The sequence below is a fragment of the Carassius carassius genome, chromosome 37 (assembly GCF_963082965.1).
Source record: "Carassius carassius chromosome 37, fCarCar2.1, whole genome shotgun sequence".
NCBI classification, from domain to species: Eukaryota; Metazoa; Chordata; class Actinopteri; order Cypriniformes; family Cyprinidae; genus Carassius; species Carassius carassius.
Window position 1 is genome coordinate 3,281,955 of NC_081791.1, and position 14,248 is coordinate 3,296,202.

Sequence of the window (14,248 nt, forward strand, 5' to 3'; positions counted from 1 at the left end):
CATCACTCTACCCAACACTACCTGCTCCTCTGCTTGTGTCTATTAATAAACCCTTCTGTCTGTTACTCCTCAGCCTCCCGAGTGATCAGTAACAGAAGACCGGACCAACACCGCTAGGCACAAGCATGAGCCTCACGGACCCTTTTCAAGATCTGGTCGATGCACTCCGAAGAACACTCATGGCTACACCTGCATCCCCAACACCAGCGAGCACTTCTGTCAACGATGCCAGCACTTCCTCACCTTCCGTTCACGCCAGTCCCATGGCCCGGCCGGCGCCCTACTCTGGTTCAGCGGAGGAGTGCAGCGGTTTCCTCCTACAATGCTTGCTGGTCCTGGAGATGCAACCGCACTTGTACCCCACCGAGAGATCCAAGGTAGCCTTTGTAATTTCTCAACTGCAAGGTAAAGCACTACTGTGGGCAGATTCAATATGGACTCAAAATAACCCAGTTATCGAGTCTTATTCCAGCTTCATCGACCATTTCCGAGAAGTTTTTGGCAGACCAGCTTGGGACTCTTCCATTGGTGAGAAGCTGTATCTCAAACAGGGAAAAATGTCTGTCAATGAATATGCCCTTCAGTTTAGGACTGTAGCAGCCTCCAATGGATAGAACGAACAGGCTTTACTGACTACCTACCGTCAGTGATTGGAACCTCGAGTGCGGTTGCATCTCGCTGCATACGAGGACACCATCGGGCTTGAACGATTCATCCAGCTGTCCATCCGCTTCTCCACCCGTATGCAGTCGTGCTTAGAAGAGCACCAGGGCCAGGCGTATTCCTCTACACCACTCTGCCGACCAGAGGCCGTCAGCTCCCCAGAACCAGCCAGCGAACCCATGCTAGTGGACTCATATCATCTCTCTATGGCTGAAAGACAAAGACGGCTGGCCCAGAATCTGTGCCTCTACTGTGCAGCCCCGGGGCATGCCATCGCTGTATGCCCTGTCCGTCCTCCTCGTCCCATGGTGAGTGCCATTCTCCCTTCAAGATACCAAATGAAACCACTCACCACTGTTGTGACACTTACTGCCGCTGACATATCTCTTCCAGTTTCCACCCTCCTCGATTCTGGGTCAGCCGGCAACTTCATCTCCGGCGCCCTCTGCCGTCAGCTCAAGCTCGCTACCAAGGCAATGCCGTCAGCCTACCAAGTCCATACTATCACCGGCAAACCGTTAAGTGGAAGATGCGTGCGTCAAAGTGTGGGTTCCATTTCCCTCCAAACCGGACAACTCCATCATGAGGAAATCCATCTGCTGGTTCTGGAGGAATCCACTGCTAAAGTGATTCTAGGGCGCCCGTGGTTAGAGCAGCACAATCCCGTAATCTCCTGGAAGACGGGCGAAGTCCTGAAGTGGGGCAACGCCTGTTTCAAGAGCTGCATCTCAGGTTGTCCAGTTCCGGCCACATCCTTCCCTGAACCTCTTCCAGTTTGTTCCACTTCAATAGAGAGCCCAGTGGAAAACCAATCCATCGCCATCCCTACCTGCTACGCCCCCTTCAGTGACGTCTTCTGCCCCAAACGGGCTTCCAAGCTGCCTTCACACTGGCCATGGGACTGTGCCATCGATCTGCTGCTGGGTGAACCAATGCCTAAAGGAACGATATACCCCCTATCAATTTCGGAGGAGAAGGCCATGGAGGAATACATCAAGGAGGCGCTGGCCCAGGGTTATATTCGTCCATCTACCTCCCCTGCTGCTTCAAGTTTCTTCTTTGTGGAGAAAAAGGACGGAGGTTTAAGACCATGCATTGATTATCGGGCTCTCAACAATATCACTGTCATGTTCAGGTACCCACTTCCCCTCGTCCCAGCTGCCTTGGAACATCTCCGTGGTGCCACTGTTTTCACCAAGTTGGACCTCCGCAGCGCCTATAACCTCATCCGGATACGAGAGGGGGACGAGTGGAAAACAGCCTTCATAACCCCTACTGGCCACTATGAATACTGCGTGATGCTGTATGGACTTGTTAACGCCCCCTCCGTCTTCCAGGACTTCATCCATGAGGTTCTTTGGTAGTTCCTCCACAACTTCGTCCTCGTCTACATAGATGATATCCTCATATACTCCCGGAGCCTGGCAGAACATCAACGCCATGTTGGGGAGGTCCTGCAATGCCTGAGGGCCTTTCAACTCTATCTCAAGCCGAAAAGTGCTCTTTCCATCAGCCCTCAGTGCAGTTCCTTGGATACAACATCAGCAGCAGTGGCATCCGGATGGACGAGGGGAATGTAAATGCCGTCAGAGATTGGCCCACTCCTTGGCTTTGCAAACTTCTATAGACGGTTTATCCAAAACTTCAGTACCATCACCAGCCCTCACACCAGTCTCCTCCGTAACAAACCCAAATCTCTCCCCTGGACTCCTGCCGCCACAGAGGCCTTCCACACCCTCAAAGAGGCCTTTACGACCGCCCCACTCCTGGTTCATCCCACCCCCGACTGACCCTTCGTCGTGGAAGTCGACGCCTCAACCACCGGAGTGGGAGCGTTCCTTTCTCAGCAGCAGGGGAATCCCAGTCGCCTCCACCCATGCGCCTTCTTCTCCCAGAAACTCAACCCGGCAGTGGTCAACTATGATATCGGCAACAGGGAGTTGTTGGCCTGCAAGTTGGCCTTAGAAGAAAGGAGGCATTGGTTGGAGGGAGCCAAACCCCCCTTTCTGGTCCTCACAGATCATAAAACCTGGAGTATCTTCGAGTGGCCAAAAGATTAAATCCAAAACAAGCCCGCTGGGCGTTATTCTTCACCCGCTTCCACATTACCATCTCATATCGCCCAGGGGTGAAAAACGTAAAGGCTGACTCCCTGTCCTGTTGTCACGCCCCCGAAGAGAATCTCGAAGAAACAGAAACCATTCTTCCAGAAAGGTCATCGTCTCTCCTATTACCTGGTCTGCAGAGACCCTTCCTCCTACCGATCCTACTACGAACACCCCGCCCGGTTGCCTACCGGGACATCAGTATATTCCCAGGACACGGCGCACTCCACTCATTCACTCCGCTCGCACATCTCTTGGCACTGGTCACCCGGGGGTCAATGAAACCCTCTCGTTGCTTAAGGAATGCTTCTGGTGGCCCAACATGGATTTGGATGTCAGGGGGTACGTGAACGGATGCACAAGCTGCGCCATATCCAAGAGCCCTCGCCATCTTCCATCAGGCAAGCTCCATCCTCTGCCCGTTCCCAATCACCCATGGTCACACCTAGGGGTGGATTTCATCACTTATCTTCCTCCTTCAGATAATAATACCTGCATTCTTGTCGTAGTGGATAGATTTTCTAAATCCTGTCGTCTTCTCCCCCTGAAGGGTCTGGCCACGGCCATGGAAATGGCCGAGCAGTTATTTAACCATGTCTTCAGGTACTTCGGCATCCCAGAGGATATCGTCTCGGACCGAAGTCCCCAGTTCATCTCCCGGGTATGGAAGGCTTTCCAGTCACTCCTAGGTGTGGCCATCAGCCTGTCCTCCGGATACCATCCCCAGTCGAACGGGCAGACGGAGAGGAAGGTCCAGGAGATTGGACTCTTCCTCCGTACCTTCTGTCACGGCCACCAGAACTCCTGGAACCAGTTCCTTGGGTGGGCCGAGTACGCACAAAACTCCCTTCGTCAACCTACCACCGGACTCACTCCATTCCAGTGCGTACTCGGCTACCAACCTCAATTCTTCCCCTGGTCAGGTGAACCCTTGGATGTCCCTGCCATCGACTACTGGTTCCGGGAGAGCGAGAGGGTCAGGGACACGGCACACCACCAACTCCAGCGGGCCTTATGCAGACGCAGAAAGACAGCCGACCTTCGCTTATCTGAAGCCCCAACGTACCAACCCGGTCAGAAGGTCTGGCTGTCCACCCGGGACATCCGCCTGCGCCTGCCCTGCCGCAAGCTAAGTCCCAGATTCATTGGCCCATTCACCATCCTCCAGCAGATCAATCCGGTCACTTACAAACTCCAATTACCCCCTGAGTACCGGTTTCACCCCACCTTCCATGTGTCTCTCCTTAAACCTCACCATCCTTCTGTCTCTCCCTCCACAGAACCTGGCAAAACCGAGGCCCCCCCCTCCACTCCTCCTTGACAACGGCGCGGCCTATGAAGTTAGTGACATCCTGGACTCCCGGCGGCATGGTGAACAACTGGAATATCTAGTGGACTGGGAAGGATACAGTCCAGAGGAACGTTCCTGGGTCCCACGCAACGATATCCTGGATCCTAACTTACTCGACACCTTCCACTCCAATCATCTTGACCGACCAGCTCCCAGGGGAAGAGGACGTCCACCACGTCGTCGGGGTCCTCGGCTCTCAGGAGCGGGCCGTGGGGAGGGGGGTACTGTTACAAACACGCCAGGTTCCACCTCCACTCATTCACAACGCACGCCCTTACCTGAGTACTGAGCACTTCCACCTGACCCTCATCATTACCCAATCACCTCGGCACCATAAATACCACACACACGCACTCAATCAGCGTCTGGTCTCGTTCGCGACAAGGTCTTACCTGTATGCTAACTCAAAGGACTAACTCTTCTTCTACTTACCTCTCTCCAGCGATTCTCCAAAGATCAAGATCCCCAGTGTGCGTGTGTGTGGTTCACCTCCCTCCTCTGACGTCTTCTCCCAGCTCTCACTGATCCATTCATCACTCTACCCAACACTACCTGCTCCTCTGCTTGTGTCTATCAATAAACCCTTATGTCTGTTACTCCTCAGCCTCCCGAGTGATCTGTAACAATCTGCCGCATAGATAATATGCGATTCTTTCTTCTAACAAGATACATCAGATCATACTGCCTGTTTTTACTTTCTGAATTAAATTGTATTTTTTAGGCCCACTTTAACTATGACGTGACCATGTCTGAAAATGATGTGCTGTGATTGGATAATTCAAACCACACTGACATTATCAAAGTTAGATTTTTACAGCAACACAGATTTAAATCTTAAATTCTTTATTTCTTTAATTCAATTATTTTCTGTACATCACTATGCAATATTAATATGCAAAAGCGGTATGGACAAGAGTCTTTTGTGAGAGATTTATGCATTTATTTTGCAAAAGCTTGGGATGGAGTGAGACAATGACTTCTGGATATGAGCCAATCAGCAACCTGAAGACATTAAGCATTTAGAATGACTGTTATAAGTGTCTATGAGTTCCTGGACGCCACAGTTATTGGAGTTAACAGCCATTAACATATAATAGATGTGCTGCAAGTCATTTTGAATAAAAATCTTCAATGACATGACACTGACAACATGTCGCCTTAAAAACTTGTGTGTTTTCAATTGCAGAGCTGGGACAACGTGCAGCTGGTTTGCTTTTTACAAGCTTTTCTAAAAATAAATAGCATTATAATTGTAGTGTGAATGGGTTAATGGCCTGAATCCAAAAGCTGTCTATGTAACATCCTGCGTGCTGTGCTTTTATTGTGTGCAAACTTGTTTCTCTTTCAGGATTCTGAACGACTGTCACCTGCAGCAAGACTTCGCCTGTTCGGTCCCAACAAGAAAGCTTCACTTCACCTGGAAAATATTCTCAGGCTTCTTCTTGCAAAAAATTTATATTGTCTTGCCAATTTAGGCCAAGACATCACAAATTATTCATCATAAGTATGATTTGCATTGAAGGCATCTCAGTCTTGGCCAAACATATCTCTGAAAACAAAAAGGTCTTTCAGGACAGTTAACAAGGGTCATATTTGTAAATGAGAGCTGCGGTTGTTATATTGGGAGTGATTATCTGACAGGCTTCAAAGCTACAGAAGATAGAGGCGTGAAGCAACCTGTTCATTTCACTCAGATCAATCAACAAAACACATTCACCATTTCAAAATAAACATTTTTTAATGTATTGAGGCAAAAACTGTAATTAGTTAATAGTGAGGATTGGACCTTAAAATAAAGTGTGACTGAAAATACAAAAGTAAATATGTTTCCAACATTAAAATGCATTTTAGATATAAACAGATTTTAAAGTAACAATATAAGCATTTAAGAAACTATTGGACATGGATGCCGATACTGATCTTAAAAATTAATGTCATAAAGATTTTAAAAATACAATTTGCATATACATTCAAGGAAAAGTGAAACAGCTACACATTAAGTGAGTCATTAAAGAACTGCATTATGTTGAAAGCTTAATAAGACTATAAAGTCCAGCCCTGCATTAGTGTCTGGTGCACCTCGAGACAAAGGCCTGGACGAGACAATGGTCTGCTAATGTCTCTACAGGAGGCACCTGTGCTTAATTAATGTCTTTATGGTCCCAAACACATCCCTTTGCAGCAGCTCCATTCAGATGCTGCTGGACTCCTCCCTGTCCTCAGCGGTTTTCTGGCTTCTTCTGTCTTTAATGTAACGGGAGATTGTGTCTTTAGAAAGTCTCTCATTCACTAAGGCAGATTATGACACCAGTTACAGCACAGAATGCCAGTGTGCTACTTTCTTTTCCCAAGAGACCCTCAACAATGGGAGATAGCAGAGCCGGTGTTCACTTTCCCCTCCGAGACGCAGCCTTGAAAAGACTCTTTTGACACCTTCCCACATTCAGAGACTGGCCAAAACCACTGACAGATCTGTTTCTGTAAGCCCAGAGAAACCCTGAGAGAGCACAAGAGAAGACAATGGCCTCTCCGAGCACATCGGTCTCTGTCTGTCTCTGTCTTTGGACGCTGTTGTACACTAACTGGAGCATTTAGGGAGTTAGTTAGTGTCTGTGAGTTCAGGTTAATATTCATCAGTGCTGTATCTCCAGGCTTTCTGTCTTTTTTGGTGAGACACAAAGGCTTTTCTCTTCTTTCCATTGTGTCTTTTGTCACATCAAATTTGACTCATTAACACTGAGCTCCAACACTGAGCATGACCTTTGACCTTTCTCTGAACCCTTGCTAATAGAGGTCATGTATAGTTACTGAAAAGAGGTTTTGAACTCTTATACCTCACATAAATCATGTGTTAAACTTTTTTACACAAAAAAAATTTCTTTGTCAATCTGTTATTGATCATGATTTATTATGGCTTTTTTCTTAACTCCACTTTTGCTAAATCTCCACCAAATGCAGCACGAACCCTCAGCCTGATCTGACTTTATCTGGAAACATACGGTACACTCACATAAAGTGATATTTTACACATATACTGAATTTTTTATGTTATCGATGAGCTCTTTAAATAAAGTTGTATACATATATCCACATACATAGTGTACGGCAAATCCCATCTGCTGGATTGCTTATATTGCTGGAAAATGTCAACTAGAGCATCACCCAGATACACTCTAACATCATGACCATGCATATTGTGAAAAGCGGTGTGCAAATACTGAATCTTTTTAACCGTTTGCACAAATTTAGCAGTGAATCAATAAAACATAATGACATAAATAATAAACTAATGTTTTTCCATAGCAGCTGGCCAAAAATCCCATTTACTGTACATTCCTTGAAATTGGTAACTCCTCTCATAGTTGGTCACACTTTAGTTTGTAGACCAATTCTCACTGTTAATTAACTTTAACCTTTGTCTCAATAAACTCCTAATTGGCTGCTTATTAATAATTAGTAAGGTATTGCTGTATTAGGGGTTAAGGGATCTAAAATATGGCTAAAATATGCAGAATAAGACATTAATATGTACTTTAATAAACAGCCAAAATGTTAGTAATATGCATGCTAATAAGCAACTAATTAATAGTAAGAATTGGTCCCTTAAGTTTAAAGTTGGCATGAAATGAAACTTCATCGTATTTACTTTCTAAATGCATGTTATTGTGGATGATTCATCCATGCATATGTTAATTTTTTTAAATGTCATAACTGGATCTTCGGGGGAAGGCAACAGACTTGTCTCTCCATTGTATCTCCATTCTGGAGATGTCACCAGAGACAAAACTCAACTGAACTGCAACTGAAAAGAGTTATAGCAGAGATCATACATTCATACATGCATACTTGTATTTTCCAGTGAGTTCTCCTCGCGAAGAACGGCATGAGCACAGAGTGAGCTCCTCATGTCCTCCAGGCACTGGAACACACATCCTCTGCTGTCTCCACAGCCTTCACTCCTGCACTCCTGTCTGGACCTGCTCTCAGTGTATCATTGCACAAAGCCATGAAATAATTTGAGATGATACTGCCAGTTTAAATGACTAAAGCATACCATCACACTCATTATGACATCAATCTTTCCTTCAACTCACATGTGCATTTACTTCAAACAAGAGAGATAGAGAGAATCTTAAACATTCAGTTCATAGTGAAAACTAACAAACACGGTTTGTCTGTAAAAAATACCTTTACATAAATATGCATTTATATTGATTTGTGGATGAGTTGTCATAGCATGACTTATACTTCATATCATGATTGAGGATGATGGAATGAATGATCATCTACAAATGTATCCTGTAATGCACAAATGGAATGTGCAGGATTTCTAATGGAACTCCAGATTCATAATTAGGAACCATTCCTGCAGGATTTCACTGAAAAAGAATCCTCTAAAATTAGACAAGAATCAAATAGCTGTTACGGATCACTCGGGAGGCTGAGGAGTAACAGACAGAATGGTTTATTGAACAGACACAAGCAGAGGAGCAGGTAGTGTAGGGTGGAGAGAGGGATGGATCCGTGCAGGCTGGGTGAAGACGTCAGAGGAGGAAGGTGAACCACACACACGCACACTGGGGATCTGGATCTTCAGAGAATCGATGGAGAGAGGTAAGTAGAAGAAGAGTTAGTCCTTAGATTTAGGGTAACACTTTAGAATACTGTTTCTTACTTACTGCATAACTAATAGGGAATTATTGAAGAACTAACAGGTGATTATTCATTAAGACTTAACTCACTACTGTTAACTACTAAGGAAGATGTGTTAACTAATCAGTATGCAATATAATTTTATGATTTTGTTAAGTAACAGTTAGCTAATCAATAAATAATGAATTCTGTCATACCTCCTGAAGAACTACTATTAATTATCTACTAGTTAGGGTTCAAGAAAAATAACTATGAAGTAACTAATAATGAACAGTTATATGCAAATATAAAAACTATTATAATCAGGCTGTGTCCCACAAATCAAGCACTTGAGTAAAAGTACGTACAGATACCCCAATAAAATATTACTCCAGTAAAATTATAAGTAGGTATGTTCATTTTCAAAGTTACTTGAGTAAAAGGACAAGTACAAAGTACTACTACTGTTGCAACTTTGTTAAAGTCCACTTATTAGCCTATAATGGAAATTAAATATGCATTTTGTTTGCTTCTAAATGTTTAAGTTTTGATTATAAAAGGTTTGTTAAATTAGTAGAATTCTCTGATAATTCTTTATTAATTACTAAAGGGTTCACTATAATTTCACTTTAGAAGAGGCCTAATGTTTCAGGATCGAAATGAGTCCAGCAGAATTATTTGATAATTCTTTATTAATTACTAATGGGTTACCTGTATTTTTGGCTTTTCCTTACATAAAGAAACTGAATTAATGGTAATGTGGTATATGCTGAGGAGGCACACATACAGTACTGTATATAAAATATAAAAACTAAGGAAATTATCGCAAGGCACTGGAGTCATGGTGAGGTTCCTATTGGAAGCTGATTTCTTACAAAACACACTCACAAAACAATTCACTACATAGGCAAAACCTCTATAAAATGTATTGCATTTATTAATATTGCATTTTTATACTACTACAACTGCTAATAACTTTTATATGAAGGGATCACAATTCAATGAAATTGTGTATAACTGTTCATTAGTAGTTACTTCATAGTTATTTTTCTTGAACCTTAACTAGTAGATAATTAATAGTAGTTCTTCAGGAGGTATGACAGAATTCATTATTTATTGATTAGCTAACTGTTACTTAACAAAATCATAAAATTATATTACATACTGATTAGTTAACACATCTTCCTTAGTAGTTAACAGTAGTGAGTTAAGTGTTAATGAAAATTACCTGTTAGTTCTTCAATAATTCCTTATTAGTTATGCAGTAAGTAAGAAACAGTATTCTAAAGTGTTACCAGAGTTAGCATACAGGTAAGACCTTGTCGCGAACGAGACCGGACATCGATTGAGTGCGTGTGTGGTTTTTATGGTGCTGATGTGATTGGGTGGTGATGAGGATCAGGTGGATGTGCTTAGTATTCCGGTGAGGGTGTGCGTAGTGATTGCGTGGAGGTGGAACCTGGCGTGTTTGTAACAATAGCATCCTACTGAAGGGAGTGTAGTGACATTTCATTACCAGAATTGCAGTTTTTCATAGATATGTTGAAAGACAGGGATCTTCCCTTCAGTCAAACCAGCTGATAAATGAGTTGGTCATTAACATCGTTTAGTTTGTCACAATAATATTCCCAAAATAAAGTATTGGTAAAATACACTTTTAAATAATATTTACCAACCGGTCATTTTTTAGTAGAGATCATACCATCGAATGATCTTATGATTCAAAAACATCCATGTTTATTTACTTAAATCAGATATTTTTTAATCATGGTATACAAACAGCAATCACTTGCATAGTGACCCCCCCCCCCCATCCCAATCTGAACCATATATAAGAAATGATTTCTGAGTTTTACAGCATTCATTGTTGAAGGACAGACTATAGAGAAATAAGTAGTGCTCCTATATGACGCTGAAGATGAATGTGACTATTAATATCTATGAATCTGAAGACCTCACTGAGGTTGTTCAAGATTGGTGCTAAATTGTACACCAGTCAGATCCAGAGTTAAAGAGGCCTGCCTTAGGATCTTATTTAAGTCCTTATGGATCTTTTTATTTTATCAATGCAGTATAGAGAGCAAATTAAAAAAAATTATTTAATATTTATTATTTGACTTAGTAGCTCTACGTGCAGTCAGTGCTACCAAATGTATTCTTCACTTGAGTCAGTTTTGTAAGACAAAAAGTCAAACAAGACGGACAGACCATTTTCCCCTGTATATTAAAGCACCGTTGACACAGCAAACATGTCTTTAATTCAACAACAGTGATCTGGACTAAGACGTGGTGCTGTTGTCACAACATTGTTGATCTGCACATGTGGTCATTAAGCCAGAGGACATGAAAGACATGCAGCAGCTTCAGAGAGGAAGACTCATCACCATTAGCCAGCACTAATACAGCAGCCTGGAGATCAGCAGTCATCTGCATCATAAAGATATCTAAAAGATATGGAGAACAGCTTAAGTTATATTGTATATACTGTAAAAAGTGGAGATTTGCAGCTCTTCTGCCGCATCAGACCTTTAATAAAAGACTTTTGTTAGTGTAAGCATAGTGAAAAATAAATATACATAAATGTATTTGAAATACATTTATTTCATGCTAAGTATACTACAAATACATGTACGTATGTGCTTAATAAAAATACTCCACAATTGTGGTTTAATATACTAAACTGATAGCCTATACTTTATGTCTGCTTAACTGCAACAACAAATTTTTTGCGCTTAATGCACTTTAGTTGGACTTCTGCACTATTTCTGCACAGTTAAAGCTATAGTGAGGTATATCTGATTGTGATAAAGTGGAGCTATTGCAAGTACACTTCAGGTACACATTAATATTAAGAAATGTGCATTGTCCACAAGTAATACTCCAAATACAGTTTAATTATAATGTTTATGTCAGTTAATAGATTTGAACTGTACTTAGTATGAAATAAATGAATTTTGAATATATATCTTTTTTTACTAGGCAACCGTATGTAGCAGGTCGGTTCAGTCATATTAGATCATATTTTGGACTTGAGAAAAACCAGTTATATTTCATTTAGATGCTTTTACTTGAAGCACATTATAGGTTATGGGACCTTTTTGCACCGTGTACTCAATCAAATATGAACACATAAAGAAACTTTGTCTGTCTTATGCAGCATGGATTTCTTAAAGTAACATGACGTTTGTGTCAGGAATTCACACCCAAAGAGAAAATAGGATAATTCTTGAAAAAAAATCACATCGAGTATGAGCTTTGCAGCAATCATTTCTCAGATAAAATTGAAAGGTGGAGGGACCACCATATACCCCACACCCAACCACAGCCAAAGATATCATATGAGACTCTACGATTATACGATGATGTTCAAGGACAATTGTTACTTAAGTTAACTCCCAAATCCATCTCCCCATATCTCAAACAATGTTGCGAAATACACACCTAAAGGGGAAGCTTTCTTCTTTCTCAACAACCTGAGAGCTGCGACTTTACAAGTCTAATTGAAGCGTCTAGTAATGTTCCCTGTGGGGTTTCTGAAGCTTTGAACCTTTTGGAAAGGTTACAGGCAAAGAGAATCTGTCAAAAACAACATTTCATCATATCCCATAACAAGACGTATTCTATAACACAGAGGACACAGACGTGTTGCTGGAGAACTATTCTTCAGAAGAATGATTTCCTTCAGAAGTCAAACGCAGAAGCATCCTACAGATCCAATAAGCACATGTATGAAAAAGACCAGAGACTGCTCCTCTAGGTGCATGTGCATGTCTCAACCAGATGAAAAACAAACCTATGACTGAGGGAACTATGTGTTGGGTGATTTATAGACAGGCAGCGGGTGCAAAACACTCTTTTCTTCCCCCTCTTCACTACATGCAATTACTGCTGTTATTATTATATTTGGACTTCTGATAGTTTGTGGTTTTTACCCTCAGTTTGAGTGAAAATGATCCAAACAACATTTACTGTTCATTATAATCAGAAAGGACTGTGTAAAGTGAGATCAAGCACTGTGGAAAAGCATTTATCTGATGAATGTTCATCTATGACGTCTGTCCCTGTGCTCCGATGATCGAAGAATGTACTGAATCAATCTCACAGAACGCTCTATTCAAAATAAAACAATGTCTCAAACCCATGTTTCATGCATCAGCTTCCTTGTGTTATTAAACCAAACTGAATCAACATGAACTGACTTCAGCAGCTCACTTTAAAATGATTGACTTTAAAAATCAACTGATTACTTTTGTCCTCTTTTTAGATATATTTCTTATCTTTCCATGTGTTAATGTTTTTTGAGAAAGTTATCTGAATGCTATCATGTGCACTGCAGTCTGTTGGACATTTCGCAGCAGGCATTGGAGTTGTTTAGCAACTAGTGGCAAAGGACTGAATGAAAGAAATGTCAAAGTCATCAATCACCAGACAGCTTCAGCTCCGCCCACTTGAGCAAGTCATCACCATAACACTGCCTGCGCTCATCAATTACATGCGGAGCTGGAATCACTGTACAACACAGAGCATTTGTGGGCATTGCTGCTGAGTGATGTTTATCACACATGAGGTTCACTGCTAACAGAAACGAGATGTTCTGCCATCTTAAAAAAACATTTTAAGCTGGCGGTTATTAAGCCTCTTACTAAGAAACCAAAGCTAGATCCTAGTGAACTGGCAAATTATAGGCCTATTTCAAATCTTCCATTTATGTCTAAAATTTTAGAAAAAGTTGTCTACGCAATTGAACTCCTTCCTGCAAAAAAATTATCTGTATGAATAATTTCAGTCAGGTTTCAGGCCCCACCATAGCACAGAAACTGCACTTGTTAAAATTACAAATGCCCTGCTTCTTGCATCAGATCAAGGCTGCTCATTGCTAGTTTTACTTGATCTTAGTTTGAAGGTTTATTTGCACATATAACATTCAAAATACAACTTTACAAATCCATAAAAGAAGAAAACAAAATACTGTGCGGGAGAGAGTGAGAAGACCATGAGGTCTTATAAAAAGATAGTGCTCTTAAACGCATAACACACAATACATTTGAACAATCACAGGCATTATACAGGTCCGTGTATACATGATGTCAGTGCCGGCTAACAGACCATGTTAATGATGCGTGCAGTGTATGTGTGTGTGCTAGATATGGTGTACATGCATACAGTCCATTTATGATCACGGGGTTGTTCCATGACATTTCCTCCCCCTTCTCTTTGACACCTCCTGTGGTGTCCTAGAGAGAAAATCAGCCCCACAATTCACAATACCAGTCCGATATAACATATCAATGTCAAAGGGTTGTATAGCTAAAAACCAGCGTGTAATATGGGCATTTGTGTCCTTCATGCGGCTCAACCAAACTAAGGCCCGATGATCAGTCTCCAGGGTAAACTTTCTACCCAACAGGTAGTATCTGAAAGAGTCCAAAGCCCATTTTACAGCTAAACATTCTTTCTCCACTGTGGAGTACCTTGTCTCTCTTGGACGTAGTTTTCT